This window comes from Vipera berus, assembly GCF_964194415.1.
Source record: "Vipera berus genome assembly, chromosome: 1".
NCBI lineage: Eukaryota > Metazoa > Chordata > Lepidosauria > Squamata > Viperidae > Vipera > Vipera berus.
In genome coordinates this window covers 112,329,957-112,345,718 of record NC_138202.1, presented here as the reverse complement: position 1 = coordinate 112,345,718, position 15,762 = coordinate 112,329,957, and positions in this window count along the sequence as shown.

Below are 15,762 nucleotides of genomic sequence, written 5' to 3'. Positions count from 1 at the left end.
AAATGTCTTTGATACTGAAGGAATCCCAAATGTGGTTTCCAGTTCAGGAAGATCAACTTGAACCCATATTTGTATCTGGTTCAATTGATAGCAAGTTCAAATGATACTGAAAAATCCATTGGTCTGGTTATCTTGAAGCACACCGGGTTGCAGGAATCCTTTGATTATGCCAGGTTGGGTAGGATGTGCAAACATATTTGGCATTTAATGAGTATGCCTGTCTCCACACTTAGTCCATTTAGCTTGATTACAGTCAATAGCTTTACATGCATCAAAAAAAAGTTTCTGGCACCTGTCCATAAGTCTGGTGTTATTCTTCCCCAAAAGGTAATGTTTGTATGTTCCTCCATATGTCCATATTTAAAGTTGTTGGTAAAGCTGCACTGTATTGACAGGAGCATAACAAGTGACCCTGTTGCCCCTTTGCAAGTGGAATACGTAGCCTTGTTATAAACACAACTCCCTTTTGCCCATGGTCCTTCCTTCTACCAAAGAAGGTACGAGGGAAACAACAGTAGCAGAAGAAAAATATTGCAATACACAGTCCAGGTTCCAGGAACATGATTTTCAGGGTAGTCCAATCCATTGAGGTTTTTCTCATACTTGGATGGAAACAGTTCAACAGGCGAGGCAGGTTGAAATTTCATTTGCAGGCCGTCCAGCTGCAGAGCTTGTCACTGGAGAGGGAATGATGGTAATTTCCATGGACTCACGCCTTGATTCCTTAAATCAGGAGGACTTGTCATGGTTGAGACCACTCAGGACTGGTATTTTTAGGTGACAGTTCTTTTCACCTGAACCCACTCTCCAGGAACAACAATGGCCAGAGACAGGTGGTAGGGCAGCCTGGGCCTGTACTGAGATAGAAGAGAAAACCTACGCCAGATTAAATATTGAGTAATTTTCTACTCTTCCTCATTGACATTCTTGAAAGTAACAAAAGTCTCCCATACATCATTTGAAAGGGACAAAGACAGTTTTCCCATTGAGGCCTATATTGAAATGGCCTCAACGCCAAACTTTGTAAAGCTTTTTATTTACTTCTATTTATCACAGATTTGTTTAACTAAAATATAAATACAACCGTACACCTCTTTTTTTATCTGTAATATTTTTAACAAAAACAAAGATTTAATAGTTGCTTCACAGTTTCTATTATAGGAATGAACTTGTGAACGAAGAATGGAATGACAAACATCATACAGATATCTCCACTTTTTCAACAGAATTTGAAATTAACATTCTTTATGGCAAAAATCTCAGAAGTTTCTGATAAAGCAAACCAGTCTTTCATTTATTACACATCCTATGAGGAGTGTTCATTGTGTAGTATCACCAGCATTTCTCTCTTTTTTTTGCTTCTGTGTTCTAGCTGTTTTTTCTTTCTTTCTGTCTTTTCAACATCCGACTCCCATCATGCAACATCCACCTCTCACTTTCTTCTACTTCCCATGTTTCTCCCTTTCCATATTTCTATAGTACATTCTTGTTCCTTCAGCATTCTAAGGCTTGTGTTAAGGCATACAATTCACACGTTTAGGATGACCCCGTTAGTGGCAATCCCCTTGTTTCCAACAATTTTAATGCATGCAATTCACAAATCTGTGCAAACCAACTTAAAAACCACTTTTCTGTTTCTCCCTTCTATTATCCATTCATTCACTGCCCTTCTGCCACTCTGGCCTAACTTCTGTCTTTTCTGCTTCCACAGCTTCTATCAACTTTTGCATGAGCCAACTGTTTCCCTTAGCTATTAATGAATCCTCTACATTTCTGTTCTCCAAAAGTATTGAAGATTCCATAATCCTTTTTTGGAGTCAGTGTATATGTTCCCCTTTTCCTTTATTAACAATCTCAGAGCCTGTTGTAAGGCATCAAATCCACAGGTTAGTGCTGATTAAGGGAGGGAAATTCTCCCAGCTTCCACTTCCATTTTCTTTCCATTTACTATCCCACCTTCATTGTGTTTTTTTCTGTTTTTTTTCCCAACTACTTTGCTATGAGCAAGTGGATACCTCCTTTCGGCTTTCTGATTTAAAATTACCCACACTTAACAAGAAATGCTAACCACCAAGACTTCCCCAAATGTCAATTTTAGACAAAAATGCCACTGGCTGCCTCTTTCCCTAATAGTTTTGCATGCAAATCATTAGTCAAAACAACATAGCCATTCACAATCCTAAAAAAATCTTCCCAACTCCTTCCCTGTTCCAAACAAGGACAGAATTGCAATTCCCCCAATTCTCCCAGATATCACCTTCCTTCAATGTGTCCTGCACACAGACACAAAAACATCAAAAAAACAACAACAACTCCACAAAAAAATTTGAGTAATTTCTAAAACTCAAAGATTTCCAAAAAATTGTCCCAACAATTACTGTATCCTCTTTCCAAAAAAAATTACAAGCTGAAACTGCAAGAGTGGGCATTACATTTCACACCCACCCCCCTTCCTCAGACCAGAATTCTAAGCAGAAAAAGAGGGGGAAAGAGAAAGAGACAGGAGTAAAAGAAATTTTACAAAAGTCTCACCACTAAATTTTTTTTGCTGTCCTTCACATGCATTTTCCATAAATTCTCTCACACATTGTCCATGAAACTTGTCTCATTGTTGTTTTTTCATTTACTTTTACAAAAATAAAATCTGCAATTTACTATTCCTTTCACAGCCTGGGACTGGTGGGGGTGAGTGATGTTTGAAGGCTAACACACACATTTACATATCAGCAAATTAACTCATTCACTTCCATTCTGACTGCTTGCATAAACAATTTCACATACAAAAATTTCATTTCATACTTTCTCCAGACAAACCATACATTGTTAAATAAGGCCTTTTTGTTTGGTGTTATCAGAGAGGATTTTGACCCTCTTCCAAGTCTTGGAAATAACACAGAACAACACAGACAGACATATATACACAGATACTATTAAAACAACATTTAAGATTTAAGATTTAAGATTTATTGAGATTTTTATACCGCCCTTCTCCCAAAGGGACTCAGGGCGGTTCACAGGGCATAAATATAAACAACAGTACAAACATTAAAAGATAATTAAATTAATGCCCAAGTTAAAACCAGAATAATAAAACAAACCTATAAAAAACCCAAGTACCCCCATCAGGCCAGACCCGCTAGTTCGAATAAATGGGTCTTCAACCCGCGACGGAAGGATCGGAGGTCTGATGCCATCCGGAGCTCAACCGGCAGTTGGTTCCATAACGCCGGAGCACCCACAGAGAAGGCCCTCCCCCTGGGGGCCACCAGTCGACATTCCCTGACAGGAGGCACCCTGAGGAGGCCCTCTCTGTGGGCGCGCACAGGGCGGAGGGGAGTCGACGCCGGCAGCAGGTGGTCCTCGAGGTATCGCGGACCCATGCCATGTAGGGACTTAAAGATCATAACCAAAACCTTGAACCTTACCCGGAAGACAACTGGTAACCAATGCAGCTCACGGAGCAAAGGTGTAACATGGGAGTACCGGGAAACTCCCAAGACAACTCTCGCGGCCGCATTCTGTACCAGTTGGAGCCTCCGAGTAGTCTTCAAGGGAAGTCCCATGTAGAGAGCGTTACAGTAGTCTAGGCGAGAGGTCACGAGCGCATGAGTGACCGTACACAAGGCCTCCCGGTCCAGATAGGGCCGCAACTGGCGCACCAGGCGAACCTGGGCAAAAGCCCCCCTAGTCACGGCCACTATGTGATCCTCCAAAGTGAGTCGTGAATCTAGGAGGACTCCCAAGTTGCGAGCCCTATCCACAGGGGGTAAAAGCTCATCCCCCATAGAAAGAGGTGGAACATCCCAGGTGTCTCGGGAAGCCGGAATGTACAGCCACTCAGTCTTGTCAGGGTTGAGTTGAAGTCTGTTCCTCCCCATCCAGACCCGAACCGCCTCCAGGCAACGGGACATCACAGCGAGGGCATCACTGGGGTGGTTTGGGGTCGAAATAAAAAGTTGGGTATCATCAGCATATTGATGATACCCAACTCCAAAACCACGAATGATCTCACCCAGCGGTTTCATATAGATGTTGAACAGGAGAGGCGAGAGGACCGACCCCTGAGGAACTCCACAAGCGAGAGTCCTAGGGGTCGACCTCTGCCCCCCTGCCAACACCGACTGCGAGCGTCCCAGGAGATAGGAGGAGAACCACTGAAAAACCGTGCCTCCCACTCCCAATCCCCTGAGACGCTGCAGCAGGATACCATGGTCGATGGTATCGAAAGCCGCCGAGAGGTCTAATAGGACTAGGACAGAGGAATACCCCCTATCCCGAGCCCTCCAGAGATCATTCACCAGAGCGACCAATGCCGTCTCCGTGCTGTGCCCGGGCCTGAAACCCGATTGGTAAGGGTCCAGATAATCCGCTTCATCCAGGACCAGAGGGAGCTGATGCGCCACCACACTCTCAACAACCTTCGCAAGAAAGCGAAGGTTGGAGACTGGACGAAAGTTGTTCAATACAGCTGGGTCCAAGGCAGGCTTCTTGAGGAGAGGTCTCACCACCGCCTCCTTCAAGATGGTGGGGAAACAACCCTCACTCAAAGAAGCAGATATAACCGCCTGGAGCCAGCCTCGTGTCCTCTCCCTAGCTGCATAAACCAGCCAAGAAGGGCACGGGTCCAATAAACATGTGGTGGAACTCAGCTTCCCCATAATCCTGTCCACTTCATCAGGGGTCACAGAATCAAACTCCTCCCAGATAACATTGACAAGACCGCCCGTGTCCTGATCGTCAGACTCTGCCCAGCTGGAGTCCAAACCGGTCCGAATCCGAGCGATTTTATCCGACAGATGTTGACCAAACTCCTCGGCACGACCCTGCAAGGGATCCTCCCTCACCTCCTGATTAAGAAGGGAGCGAGTCACCCTAAACAAGGCGGCCGGGCGATTATCTGCGGACGCGATGAGGGTGGAGAAGTAATTACACCTCGCCTCCCTCATCGCTGCGAGATAAGACCTAATGTAGGTTCTTAACCGCAATCGGTCGGGTTCAGATCGGCTGGACCTCCAGCAGCTCTCTAGGCCCCGTTTCCGACGCTTCATCTCCCGGAGCTCCGCGGAGAACCATGGAGCTCGCTGGGATCTGCGCCGGGTCAGGGGCCGCAAGGGTACAACCCGGTCGAGTGCCTCAGTGGCTGCCCTTTCCCAGGCTTCCACTAAGGCATCCGCCGAGCTGTGAGCAATGGAGGCAGGTGGAGACCCCAGCGCCGCTTGGAATCTCTCAGGATCCATTAGGCGTCTGGGGCGGTACCATCTAGTTGGCTCCGTACCTCCACGGCGGGGGGTGGCAAAATGGAAGACCAGCCGCAGGAGGTGATGATCGGTCCATGACAGGGGCATAATAAATGGAAAGCCCCCACCATTTATTTAGACATATGGCTTGTCTTACAAGAGGTGAGAAAAATCATGAGGTGATTCCAACCGAACATGGTTTCTATAGGGCCCTTTAACCATCTCCTATTTTTCTCACCATTCCAAGTCCAAGCTTAATGTTCCAAATGTCCAAATATATATATAACAAAACAAAACACACATATCAATTTGGGGTTTTAGGCCAAAACAGGTCTCCCCTTTTTTTTAATTGAAAAGGGGGGAAAACATTTATGGTTACCTCCAATTTATCCCACCAACTTCAAAAGACAGTGGGGAAAGACTAAAAGGAATTTTGAACCTGGTGTCTTTTGCAGGTGTAAACGGGGAGGGGAAAAGTAGCACCCTCCTCACCTCACCTTTGACAAAGGGAATTGAATAGTCCAAAGAGCTAGATTAAAAGAAAAAGACAGAAGAAAAACTTGCTTTTATTTCTTTGAATTTTCTTTTCTTTAGGTTTACAACAACAGCTGCAACAATTGCCCATCTTCTTTGAGAGTTTCCCTGATTATGGTTCCCTGAGGTTCTTGATCTTATGGCCACTCAAAATTTTCAACACCAGTTCGCTTCCCTTCAGGCTGTCCTTTCCCCTCGCGGGTTAAGGAAATGCAACCTTTCAGGTCCGCACTCGCTTTGGACTTACCAGTGTTCCCAGAACACAGCCCATCACACTCACACAGCCATTATCGCAGAAACCTCCCACAATCGCTCTCCTGACCACCCAGGTACAATTGCGTGTTTCCCTCCTTCGGGGCAAAAGTTTCTTACCTGGGCCAGTGCACTGGGTTACCTGGTCCTGGGCCTCAGTTGTTGACTCTCTTCCTTTTTTCTATTCTTTGATTTTGTAGACCAGAATTGTTAATTTAGTTTGGCTCGGAGCCTGCAAAGGGAAGCTACATCTCAGACAACTCCAGGCAGTTGAAATCAACAGGCGCGCCCCTGGACTTTACTGAGAACAGCTCCTCCCTAGAGGCTCTTTCAAGCCCCACGTTTGGTCGCCAAGATTGTGAGATTTAAAAACCCAAAATTTGATACTCACAACTCAAAGACAAGTCTGGTTAACAAAAACAAAGATTTATTGAAAAGAAATTGAAAATAATAAAGAAAATAATAAAGAAAGAAAACGTTTGCAAACGTGGCCTCTTAGACCCTTCCCAAGTTGGATTGGGTTCGAAGAGCGCACTGAGCAAGTTTCAAACTAGGCATTTATACTTTCTTTTCTCGATACATGCCCCCCTAAGAAACTTAAGTTAGTCTTTGAAGTCATTTACATTTCTAAAAGATCCTCTTTGAACTTTTACATCCAAAAGACTTATTGTAACAACTTCCTTACATCCGTCACTACACTATCTTGTTTTACTCACCTTCTTGAGGTGAGTATCCTTTTTAACATTTCAAAAGAACTTTGTTGATTACCATGTGTGAATTCTCTGTCTAAGCAGGAAATACTGTAGATAGCCCCACATCTTAGTGTTACATTTTATACAATTCATTGGTGTTACATTTGGTACCATTTATAAAAGAATAACCTTTATTTATTTTCCTTTACATGTGATGACATTCTGTAATTGATGGGACCTGGCACACCGATGAGCAATGATAACAGAATTACAGAGTTGGAACGGACCATGGAGGTCTTCTAGTCCAACCCTCAGTGTTGAAGCACTGAAAACTTCTGGAGGCAAGCCATTCCACTGATTCATTGTTCTATCTGTAAGGAAATTTCTCTTTAGTTCTAGGTTACATCTCTCCCTGATTAGTTTCCATGTATTGCCTTCAGGTGCTTTGGAGAATAGGATTACCCCTCTTTTTTGTGGCAGCCACTTAGATATTGTAACACTGTTACTATGTCACCCCTAGTCCTTCTTTTCATTAAACTAAACTACCCAATTCCTGAAACCATTCTTTATATGTTTTAGCCTCCAGTCTCCTAATTATCTTTGTTGTTCTTCTCTGCACTCTCTCTTGAGTCTCAACATCTAGAGTCCCTCAGATATTTAGGGTAAGTGATTTTTCAAATGCCAGGAAGAAAACAAAAACAACCTTCCCTGGAGTTTTAATAAAGACCCCAAATTATTATTTTAGGATCAAATCAAACTATAATTCCATTCCCACCCTGTCCACTTCACATGTAAGGGCAACAAGAAACTGTTTAGCCCTGCTCCTTGATCATGGTCTGGGGTACTGCTGAAGATCAGACCAATAGACAGAGTCTTGTCAATTTCACCTCAGCTTTATGTATTTGATTTTTATCCTGCCTTTATTATTTATGAGTAACTCAATGCAGCAAATATACATAATACTCTTTCCTCCTCCTCTTTGTCCCCCCAACAACAACCTGTGTGATGGATGGGCTGAGAGTGAGTGATTAGCCCAAAATCACCTAGCTAGCTTTCATGCCTAAGGTAAAACTTAAACTCACACTCCTGGTTTCTAGCCTTAACTACTACACCAAACTGGTTTCCTTGCACACGCTACTGTACAATAATAGTTATTAGACAGCATGGTTCAAAAAGTTCAGGACTCCTTGGTATAGTGGTATCCATTTGTCTGGTAAATGCAAGAACATCTAAGCAATTGCTCTGGAGGGGATTTCTAAAGGCAACAAGCCACCAACAAGCAATCTTTAGGACCTAATCCCAACCATAAACACCAAGACAACCAATCAAACAAGGAAGCAGAGAGTGATGGGAAGGAAGAAAAAATCAGATGCAAAGTAGGAGATGTAGGAAGCAAAACAAAACAAAAACACCCAATCTACCAAAAAGAACTGAAAGACAGACTAGGAATACTCATTAAAATAGGCAACAAAATGGCAAGAGAACACCTATCCATTCTAGACAAATTCAAATCACCAGGTCCTGTTGGATTACATCCCAGAATTCTGAACGAGCTGGCAGATGTCATCTTGGAACCATTGAATCATATCTTTCAAAGATTCTGAAGCACCGGGGAACTACCAGAGGACTGGAAAAGATCTGATGGGGTTCCCATCTTCAAAAAAAGGGGGGGAAAGAACAGATCCAAACTACAAACTACAGACCAATCAGCCTGGCATCAATATCTGGGAAGATCCTGGAAAAGATAATCAAACAACAAATCTGTGAACACCTAGAAGCAAGCAAAGTTATAAACAGAAGCCAACATGGGTTTGTCAAAAAATGATGATGCCAAACAAATTTTATTTCATTGTTTGACAAAGTGATTAAATTAGTGGATCAGCGAAATGCTGTGGATGTACAGTAATATACTTGGATTTCAATAAGGCATTTGACAAAATAGACCACAACCTATTTCTTGGAAAGCTAGAAAAATGTAGGATAGACAGCATCACCCTAGATCAGGGGTAGGCAACCTTGGCTCTTTTATGGCTCAGGAATTCTGGGAGTTGAAGTCCACAAGTCATAAAAGAGCCAAGGTTGCCTACCCCTGCTCTAGATGGATTTGTCACTGACTAACCACACTCAATATGTAGTCCTTAATGGAACTACATCTACATGGAGGAAAGTAAGCAGTAGGGTACCTCAAGTACTGCTTTACAATGCCTTGGTAAGACAACACTTGGAATACTGCATCCAGTTTTGGTCATAACAATATAAAAAAGATGTTGAGACTTCGGAAAACATGCAGAGAATAGCAACAAAGATGATTAGGAGGCCAGAGGCCAAAACATATGAAGAACAGTTGCAGGAATTGGATATGTCTAGTCTAGTGAAAAAGACTAGGGAAGACATGATAGCACTGTTCCAATATCTGAGGGGCTGCCACAAAGAAGAGGGGGTCAACCTATTTTTCAAACACCTGAAGGCAGAACAAAAGCAATGGAGGGAAACTAATCGAGAAGCGATCTAAAACTAAGGAGAAATTTCCTGACAGTGAGAGCAATTAACCAGTGCAATGGTTTGCCTTCAGAAGTGGTGGGCGCAACAACCCTGAAGGATTTGAAGAAGAGATTGGACAACCATTTGTCTGAGATGGTTTAGGGTCATCTGCTTGTGCAGGGATTGGACTAGAAGATCTCCAAGGCCCCTTCCAATTCTGTTATTCTGTTCATCTTTTCTCTTTCAGAATCTGAAAACAAAATCCAGTGAAACTGAAGTCTGGAAGCTGGCAGACAATGATGCAACTGTTGAGCTATTAAACAGATGATAGCAAGTGAATGCAGAGATGCAGCGCTAATTCTGGAATGTTCCAAGAGTTCCTGCACAAGTATTTTCAGTTAAAGGTTTAGTATAGTAATGCTTCCAAGTGTATTTATTAATTTGTAACTTATATCCTATTCTTCCACAAGGAACTATACATTGGGTCATCTCATATTTTCCTCACAATTACCGGTATGTTGTATGGGAAACAAAACGAAGAGATCAAGTCTTGCTCAAGGCATTCCAGTGAATATCATGTTTAACTTCTTAACTTTATTTCAGTTAAGAAGTTAATTTACTTAGCAACAAAATCCCACCAAGTTGACCCTTGTGTCCAGCAGCAACAAAATAAGGCAAATACTGCAAATCCTTGTAGCTGGTATTATTTAGGGCTAAGCTCTACACACTGTGCCAGCTACAGTTTCAAGAGTGCAAGAACATAACAGGTAGTTTTTAAGGTAGAGGCTGTTGTGATTTGATTTATGCTGCCTTATGAATATTCTAGTAGATTTGGTGTGTCACATGTTATTCAATTGGCGTTCTCAGAATCTTTCCAGGCAAGTGGAGAAGCTATTACTACTTTGTGCAAGCTCTTATGGAGAGACAGGCTGTCTGAAGGAATTAGCCTTATAGGGGGCTTCTGAATTCAAAAGAACAAGCACAGCATGTGCTTGTTAAGTTCACAATGGAGCATTAGAATCTGTGGTTTGGATTTTCCAGATTAGAACAGCTCTGGCTGAGCAATTTTATTCAAGTTTATTTTTCAGAATTATCTGCCTCGCAGATAATTGCAAAGTTAAGTTAACCCCAAGACAGAGAGAAAAGCAGCAAGAAACACAAGACAGTTACGTGGAAATATTGTTTTTTTCTCTTTCTGCATATACTGGGCCAGCAGTGGTTAATTAGTTACTAATACTTTTGGGCTGTATATCTTTTACTTGAATTTCAAAAGTGTATCTCCACTCACCATATAGGCTTAATTTGACCTCTACTCTGCATCCTTTTCTCTATTGTTTTTAATTGCTTGCTCAATTACCTAAAACGTGAAGCCTATGTAGATTATGATCTCTATCCAGCTTGTTGTAATACATAGTTTTCCTATCTCGTGAATAGTTGCTGTGCTGCATTTCTGCCATGTTTAAAAGCTGCACATTCTCTACATTTGGCATTAGAAAGATGAAGAGACTGAAGTAATTTGCTATATAGACCTATTTGACTGAGCAAACTTTTTTTTCAGAATAAGAAAAATAGAATTTGTTCTTAGATTGATTCTGTGCCAATACAAAAACAGTTCCAGCCCTCTATAATTTCACAGTTCTGCCTGGGATTGAGAGCTGAGCTGATTTATTTCTGGATTAACTGCAGTGTATTTGAAACTGCAACAACATGAGCCCTTGAAAAACACCAGGAGACTGTGGAGCTTGTAAGTGGACTATTTCTCCATTTGCCGGAACTTTTTCCTCACAATCCTCACAGCTCCAGGGCTTCAGACCATTTTGATCCTCTTCATAGGAACTCCTGGGCTTTATTCTCTTCTTGTAAATGATGGAACAAATGAATAACATGAATCTTGAAGCTGGGCTAAAAAGCAATTAATTTTTATTTCCCTTTTAAGTAGATTAAGCAATGAATCTTTGCTTCTTTTCCCAGAACATTTATAATAGATTACCGTATATTCAGACTGCCTTTTGAAGAATTTGTGTATGAAAATAATGATAGTGTGGGAAACCTTAAAGTTGCCCACAATTAACTGGGATCTAAATATCTTTAGACGTAGCAGATAGAAGGACTTTAGAGACAAGAGGACGTATACTATTTATGAAATGGAATACGGTAATAATCCAAGCCATTCTAGGGCCTTTCATCATTGTTGAGTTGAAGTGTTTTCCACTCATCCCTGAGTCAGCAGAAAGCTATACTAGCATGAAATTTGCTCTTATCATTGATATTCCTTCTCCACCTCTCTTGCCTCTCTTTTGTGTTATTGCACACTCCTCTTCCAAGATAAAGGGAGATACCTAAAATCTAACAGAATTGACACACTTTGAGACTGCTCTTGGATGGTGTTGAACGTGCCACTTTAAACCTGTGTAAGGATAATATATTTTATTCATGGATTGGGGGTGAGATGAAAGCAACCTCAGGGAGACATAGGAAAAAAGAAGATAATGACAAGACAAGTTTGTTCCCCTGCAAGTGGGAAAGGCCTATGTTTTAGTTGCTTTGTTTACCAACTGCTAAGTAGATATAGTGTCAAATGCATATTTCAATAGGGTACTTTAGATTACTCTCTCCTCTTCCACTAATGTAAATGTCAAGTTTACGACGCTGCTAACATCGGATGTTATTGCTTGACAGTAAATTTATATATTTGAGAATTCCAACTAGTCTGGATCATGAGGGTGGAATTTAACAGGTTTTTGTTTCTTTTGTGTGTCAACCCCATGGACAAGTTTATGCAGCTTTCTTGCCATTGTTTTCTTCCCAAGACTGCCCCCTCCCTCACTTCACACCTAAGCGGGACTCAAATTCAGAGTGTCCTGGTTTCTAGCCCTGTGTTTTTAACCACTGCACCAAATAGCCAATCAAGACAGTTGTAATTTCTTCCAGTCCACTTCTTGTCCTAAAATTATCCTCCCTCCAAAAGCTTTATAGCTGTTGTTAGCTGGTAGTCAGCAAGAGAATTGGTGATCTGATGGATTATGCTATTTTTGTGGTAACTGGACATTTCAACTTGGTTGAATGCTAACAATGATCAATTTTGTGAAGACACAAAACAACTTGCATTACTGTGGATACAATTATCATCCTAAAGATCATTTTCTGTCCTAGCAAGTTTCTAGTTTTTATTATCACAGAAACAGTTGAACAAACTGTGGGAAGTCAGCCCCCCCCTACAGAGAAGGAAATATTAAAAGGGGAGAATATTATATTTCCTCAAAGGATCTTAAAGAGGCAGAAAAGTATGCCCAGTTTTTCTTAATAGCCCCAAGTAGAAATCAGCTCTGTAGAAATGCAGATGTAATAATCCATTCAGGAAGGTTGGAGCCCTCCAGCTAGAAGCTTAGGAAGACAAAGACACCTACAATCTACATACCCCACCCAAACTCTAAGCCAGGACATAATAGGATTAACCCACAGATGCCAAAGGGGCACACTCAGACTCAGGTCAAAGTACATGACACAGGAAATACAAAGTCTCAAACAGGAACAGGAAACTCCAAACAAAAGCCCAAGAGGGTGTACAAACCTACTCCTTTCTACATGTGCTCACTCTTTTCTTCCAGAGCCATCTTTCTGCCTGGCTCTCCTCTTCAATAAACTACAACCTTCTTTCTAAAGCAGTCACCATGTTGTTTATTCCCGGCTTGGACTGGACCCTGATGAAGACTTTTCTTTCAATAAAACTATGAAGATGAAAATGTACAAACCAGAGATTATTTCAGTAAGATTTCTAAGAGCTGGACATAGGTAAAGAAATACATATCAATGCCTTTCAGTTGTCTTAGGAAAAACAAACTAAATAAATATATAAAATAAGTATGGTTTTAAGCATATTAACATTACTAATCTTCCTTCCTTCCTTCCTTCCTTCCTTCCTTCCTTCCTTCCTTCCTTCCTTCCTTCCTTCCTTCCTTCCTTCCTTCCTTCCTTCCTTCCGCATTTGGTTTAATTTAAGACAGAACTGGGATGTTTACCTTTCCTTAAAGCATATGCAAAACATTAAATGTGTAGATGCCCAGTTCACATTGTTATGAACAGGAGGATGATAGCAGCATCTGATTGATAATGTTCAAGGCAACACATGCATTGAATGTGTATGTGTGTGCAGTGGCCATTTTAGATTTTGAACAATCTTCTACTCTCCTTGAGCACCACCTGTTTCAGAGTTGGATCAGAAAGGTGATGGAGGGGCCTGGTCAAAGCTGTTTATAGGAATGGCTTGAGCAAAAGAGGCTCCATGAGGAAAAGGCAAGGTGGAGTGGTCAATGGCAGCAGCAGCAGCAGCTTTTTCCTTTCAGAGAATGTCATGACACTCTTGGTGATTGTATAAAAGCATTGCCAGCTCTCCCTGTCTCCACTTGGGGGCAGGGAAGCAAGTCCAGAGACATGTGGTGCGCTGTAAAATAGCCAACAGAAGACTTTTGTTTTCCTAGGACTCAGCCTTTGTTTTCTGTTGGAGTGGGAAGCTTCTAGCTTGTAAATGTCAGCATGAGGTTTTAATATAAAAGTCAGTCAGTGTAAGAGATGCTTTGGCAGGCGTAATTCTGAATGACTTTGGAACATTTACAGTACTATATGCCTATGTCAAACTAATAAATGAAAGCTATATACTAGTTCAAAAAATACTATGATTCAATAAGGATTCAAAGCTAATCTGCACAGTAGGCTTTCCGGCTTCATTTTCTGGGGGGAAAAAAGAATGTGTACATGTTCATGCCTAGATTAAAAAAACAGCAATTCACTGTATGTCTGCATATAAAATATTTTAACATTTTTGAATGGCTTCATAGCTTATTATGCCATGTATATTTTATTGATGTGCCTATTTACAGGGGTAGAATCGCTCAATGGTTAAAGACGCTCAGATTGCCAGCTGGGGCTGACAGCCCAGGTTTGAGAGCTGAGCTCCATACAAAGGGGTGAGCTCCCGTTACTTACCCCAGCTCCTGCCCCCCCAGCAGTTGAAAATCATGTCAAATGCAAGTAGATTAATAGGTACCACTTTGGTGGGAAGGAAACAGAATTCCAAGTGCCTTTGGCCTGTGGCCATGCTGGCCACATGACCATGGAAATATATTCTGACAACCCTGGCTCCCTCGACCAAGAAACGGAGATGAGTGCAGTACCTTAGAGTTGGACACAACTGACAGAGAAACCTTTACCTTTATTATGCTTCTACCCTAATTGTACAGATTTTTCTTTCTTTCCTGATACCTTTCCATTCCTTTATCTAGATTGGCTGCACTTTTATTTTACAGCTTTTCGCTATACACCACTCAGTATTCTTGCATCTTAAAAGTGATGGAGAATTCTGAAGAAGCAAGATTCTCTTTGGAGGAAATCCATTTGTGACAACCGCACATAGTATACAGTTGGATACATACCGTATATCTTTTTCAATGCACATATGAACAAATAAAGAATGACCTGAAGTGAACAGAATCTGAAATTGGGTCACTTGTAATGTGCTAGTTACTCAACTTCAGCTATTCTAGAGCTTTTGAAAGTGATGTGCTTTGTGTCATGGTGCCGATAAATGAGACAGTTCAAATAAAATGAAAACATTGTTTATCTAAAAAGTCTTAATAATGAAACAAAACATCAGCCCTCATGGAGGGATGCCAGAATCTGAAATCTCCTCCCCCCAAACCCATCATAACACATACACAATCTCAGCCCTTATCTACACGTCATAAATCACATTATCCAATTAGTTTTACATATGAGGTTTCACTTCCCATTCTGTACACGGGCTTTTCCAATCTTCTCACAACATCTGGGTAGATTTTCTCCCCACCAAATGAAGCAATTAAAGTAACAGGCTGTCTCTTATATTGTCAGTGCAAAAACATGTCAATATTTGCAGCATTGACATCCGGCCCCTCTTACAAAAGAACAGATCCTGTAATGTAAACAAACACATGTTAGGAGCTTGCTTGTTATATAAATTGTTCAATCATTTGGATGCTTCTCCCTCTAGGCTGGACGCAATCACATCGACCATAGCACCTGGGTCTGGGTAGAGATGGGCCCAGCTATTCAAATGAGAGTGTACGTGATTGAGGAAGAAAATCAGTTTCTCTGGGTCCCCATCAAAGGTTGCTCTGAAGGGTGGGTTCATCATTGGTTGCTGGGGTCCCCCTTGCTGCTGGCTCCACCCTGGTTGTTGGTTAAATAGTTGCTGGGGCCCCCACTGCTGTTGTTGTGTCTCCACTTGCTGCTGGCCCCACTCTGGTTGCTGGTTTAATGGCTGCCGGAGCACCCACTCCTTCTGGCCCCACTGGTCCTGCTGTATGTTCAGGGGTTGCCCGTTTGGGTCCTGCTGCTGCCACCCTTGCTGTTGTCCTCCCACCAGCTCCTGATCTCCAGGCTTCTGCACCACCCCCAGCTGTTGCAAGACTTCTATTAGCTGGGGCAAGCTCGGAGGTTGTTGGCCTTTCACTTGTGGGGGTTTCCCAACCTCCCATTGCTGTAGAGGCCCCAGCTGGGGTCCTCTGTCTCTATGGGTCTGGAGGGCTTGG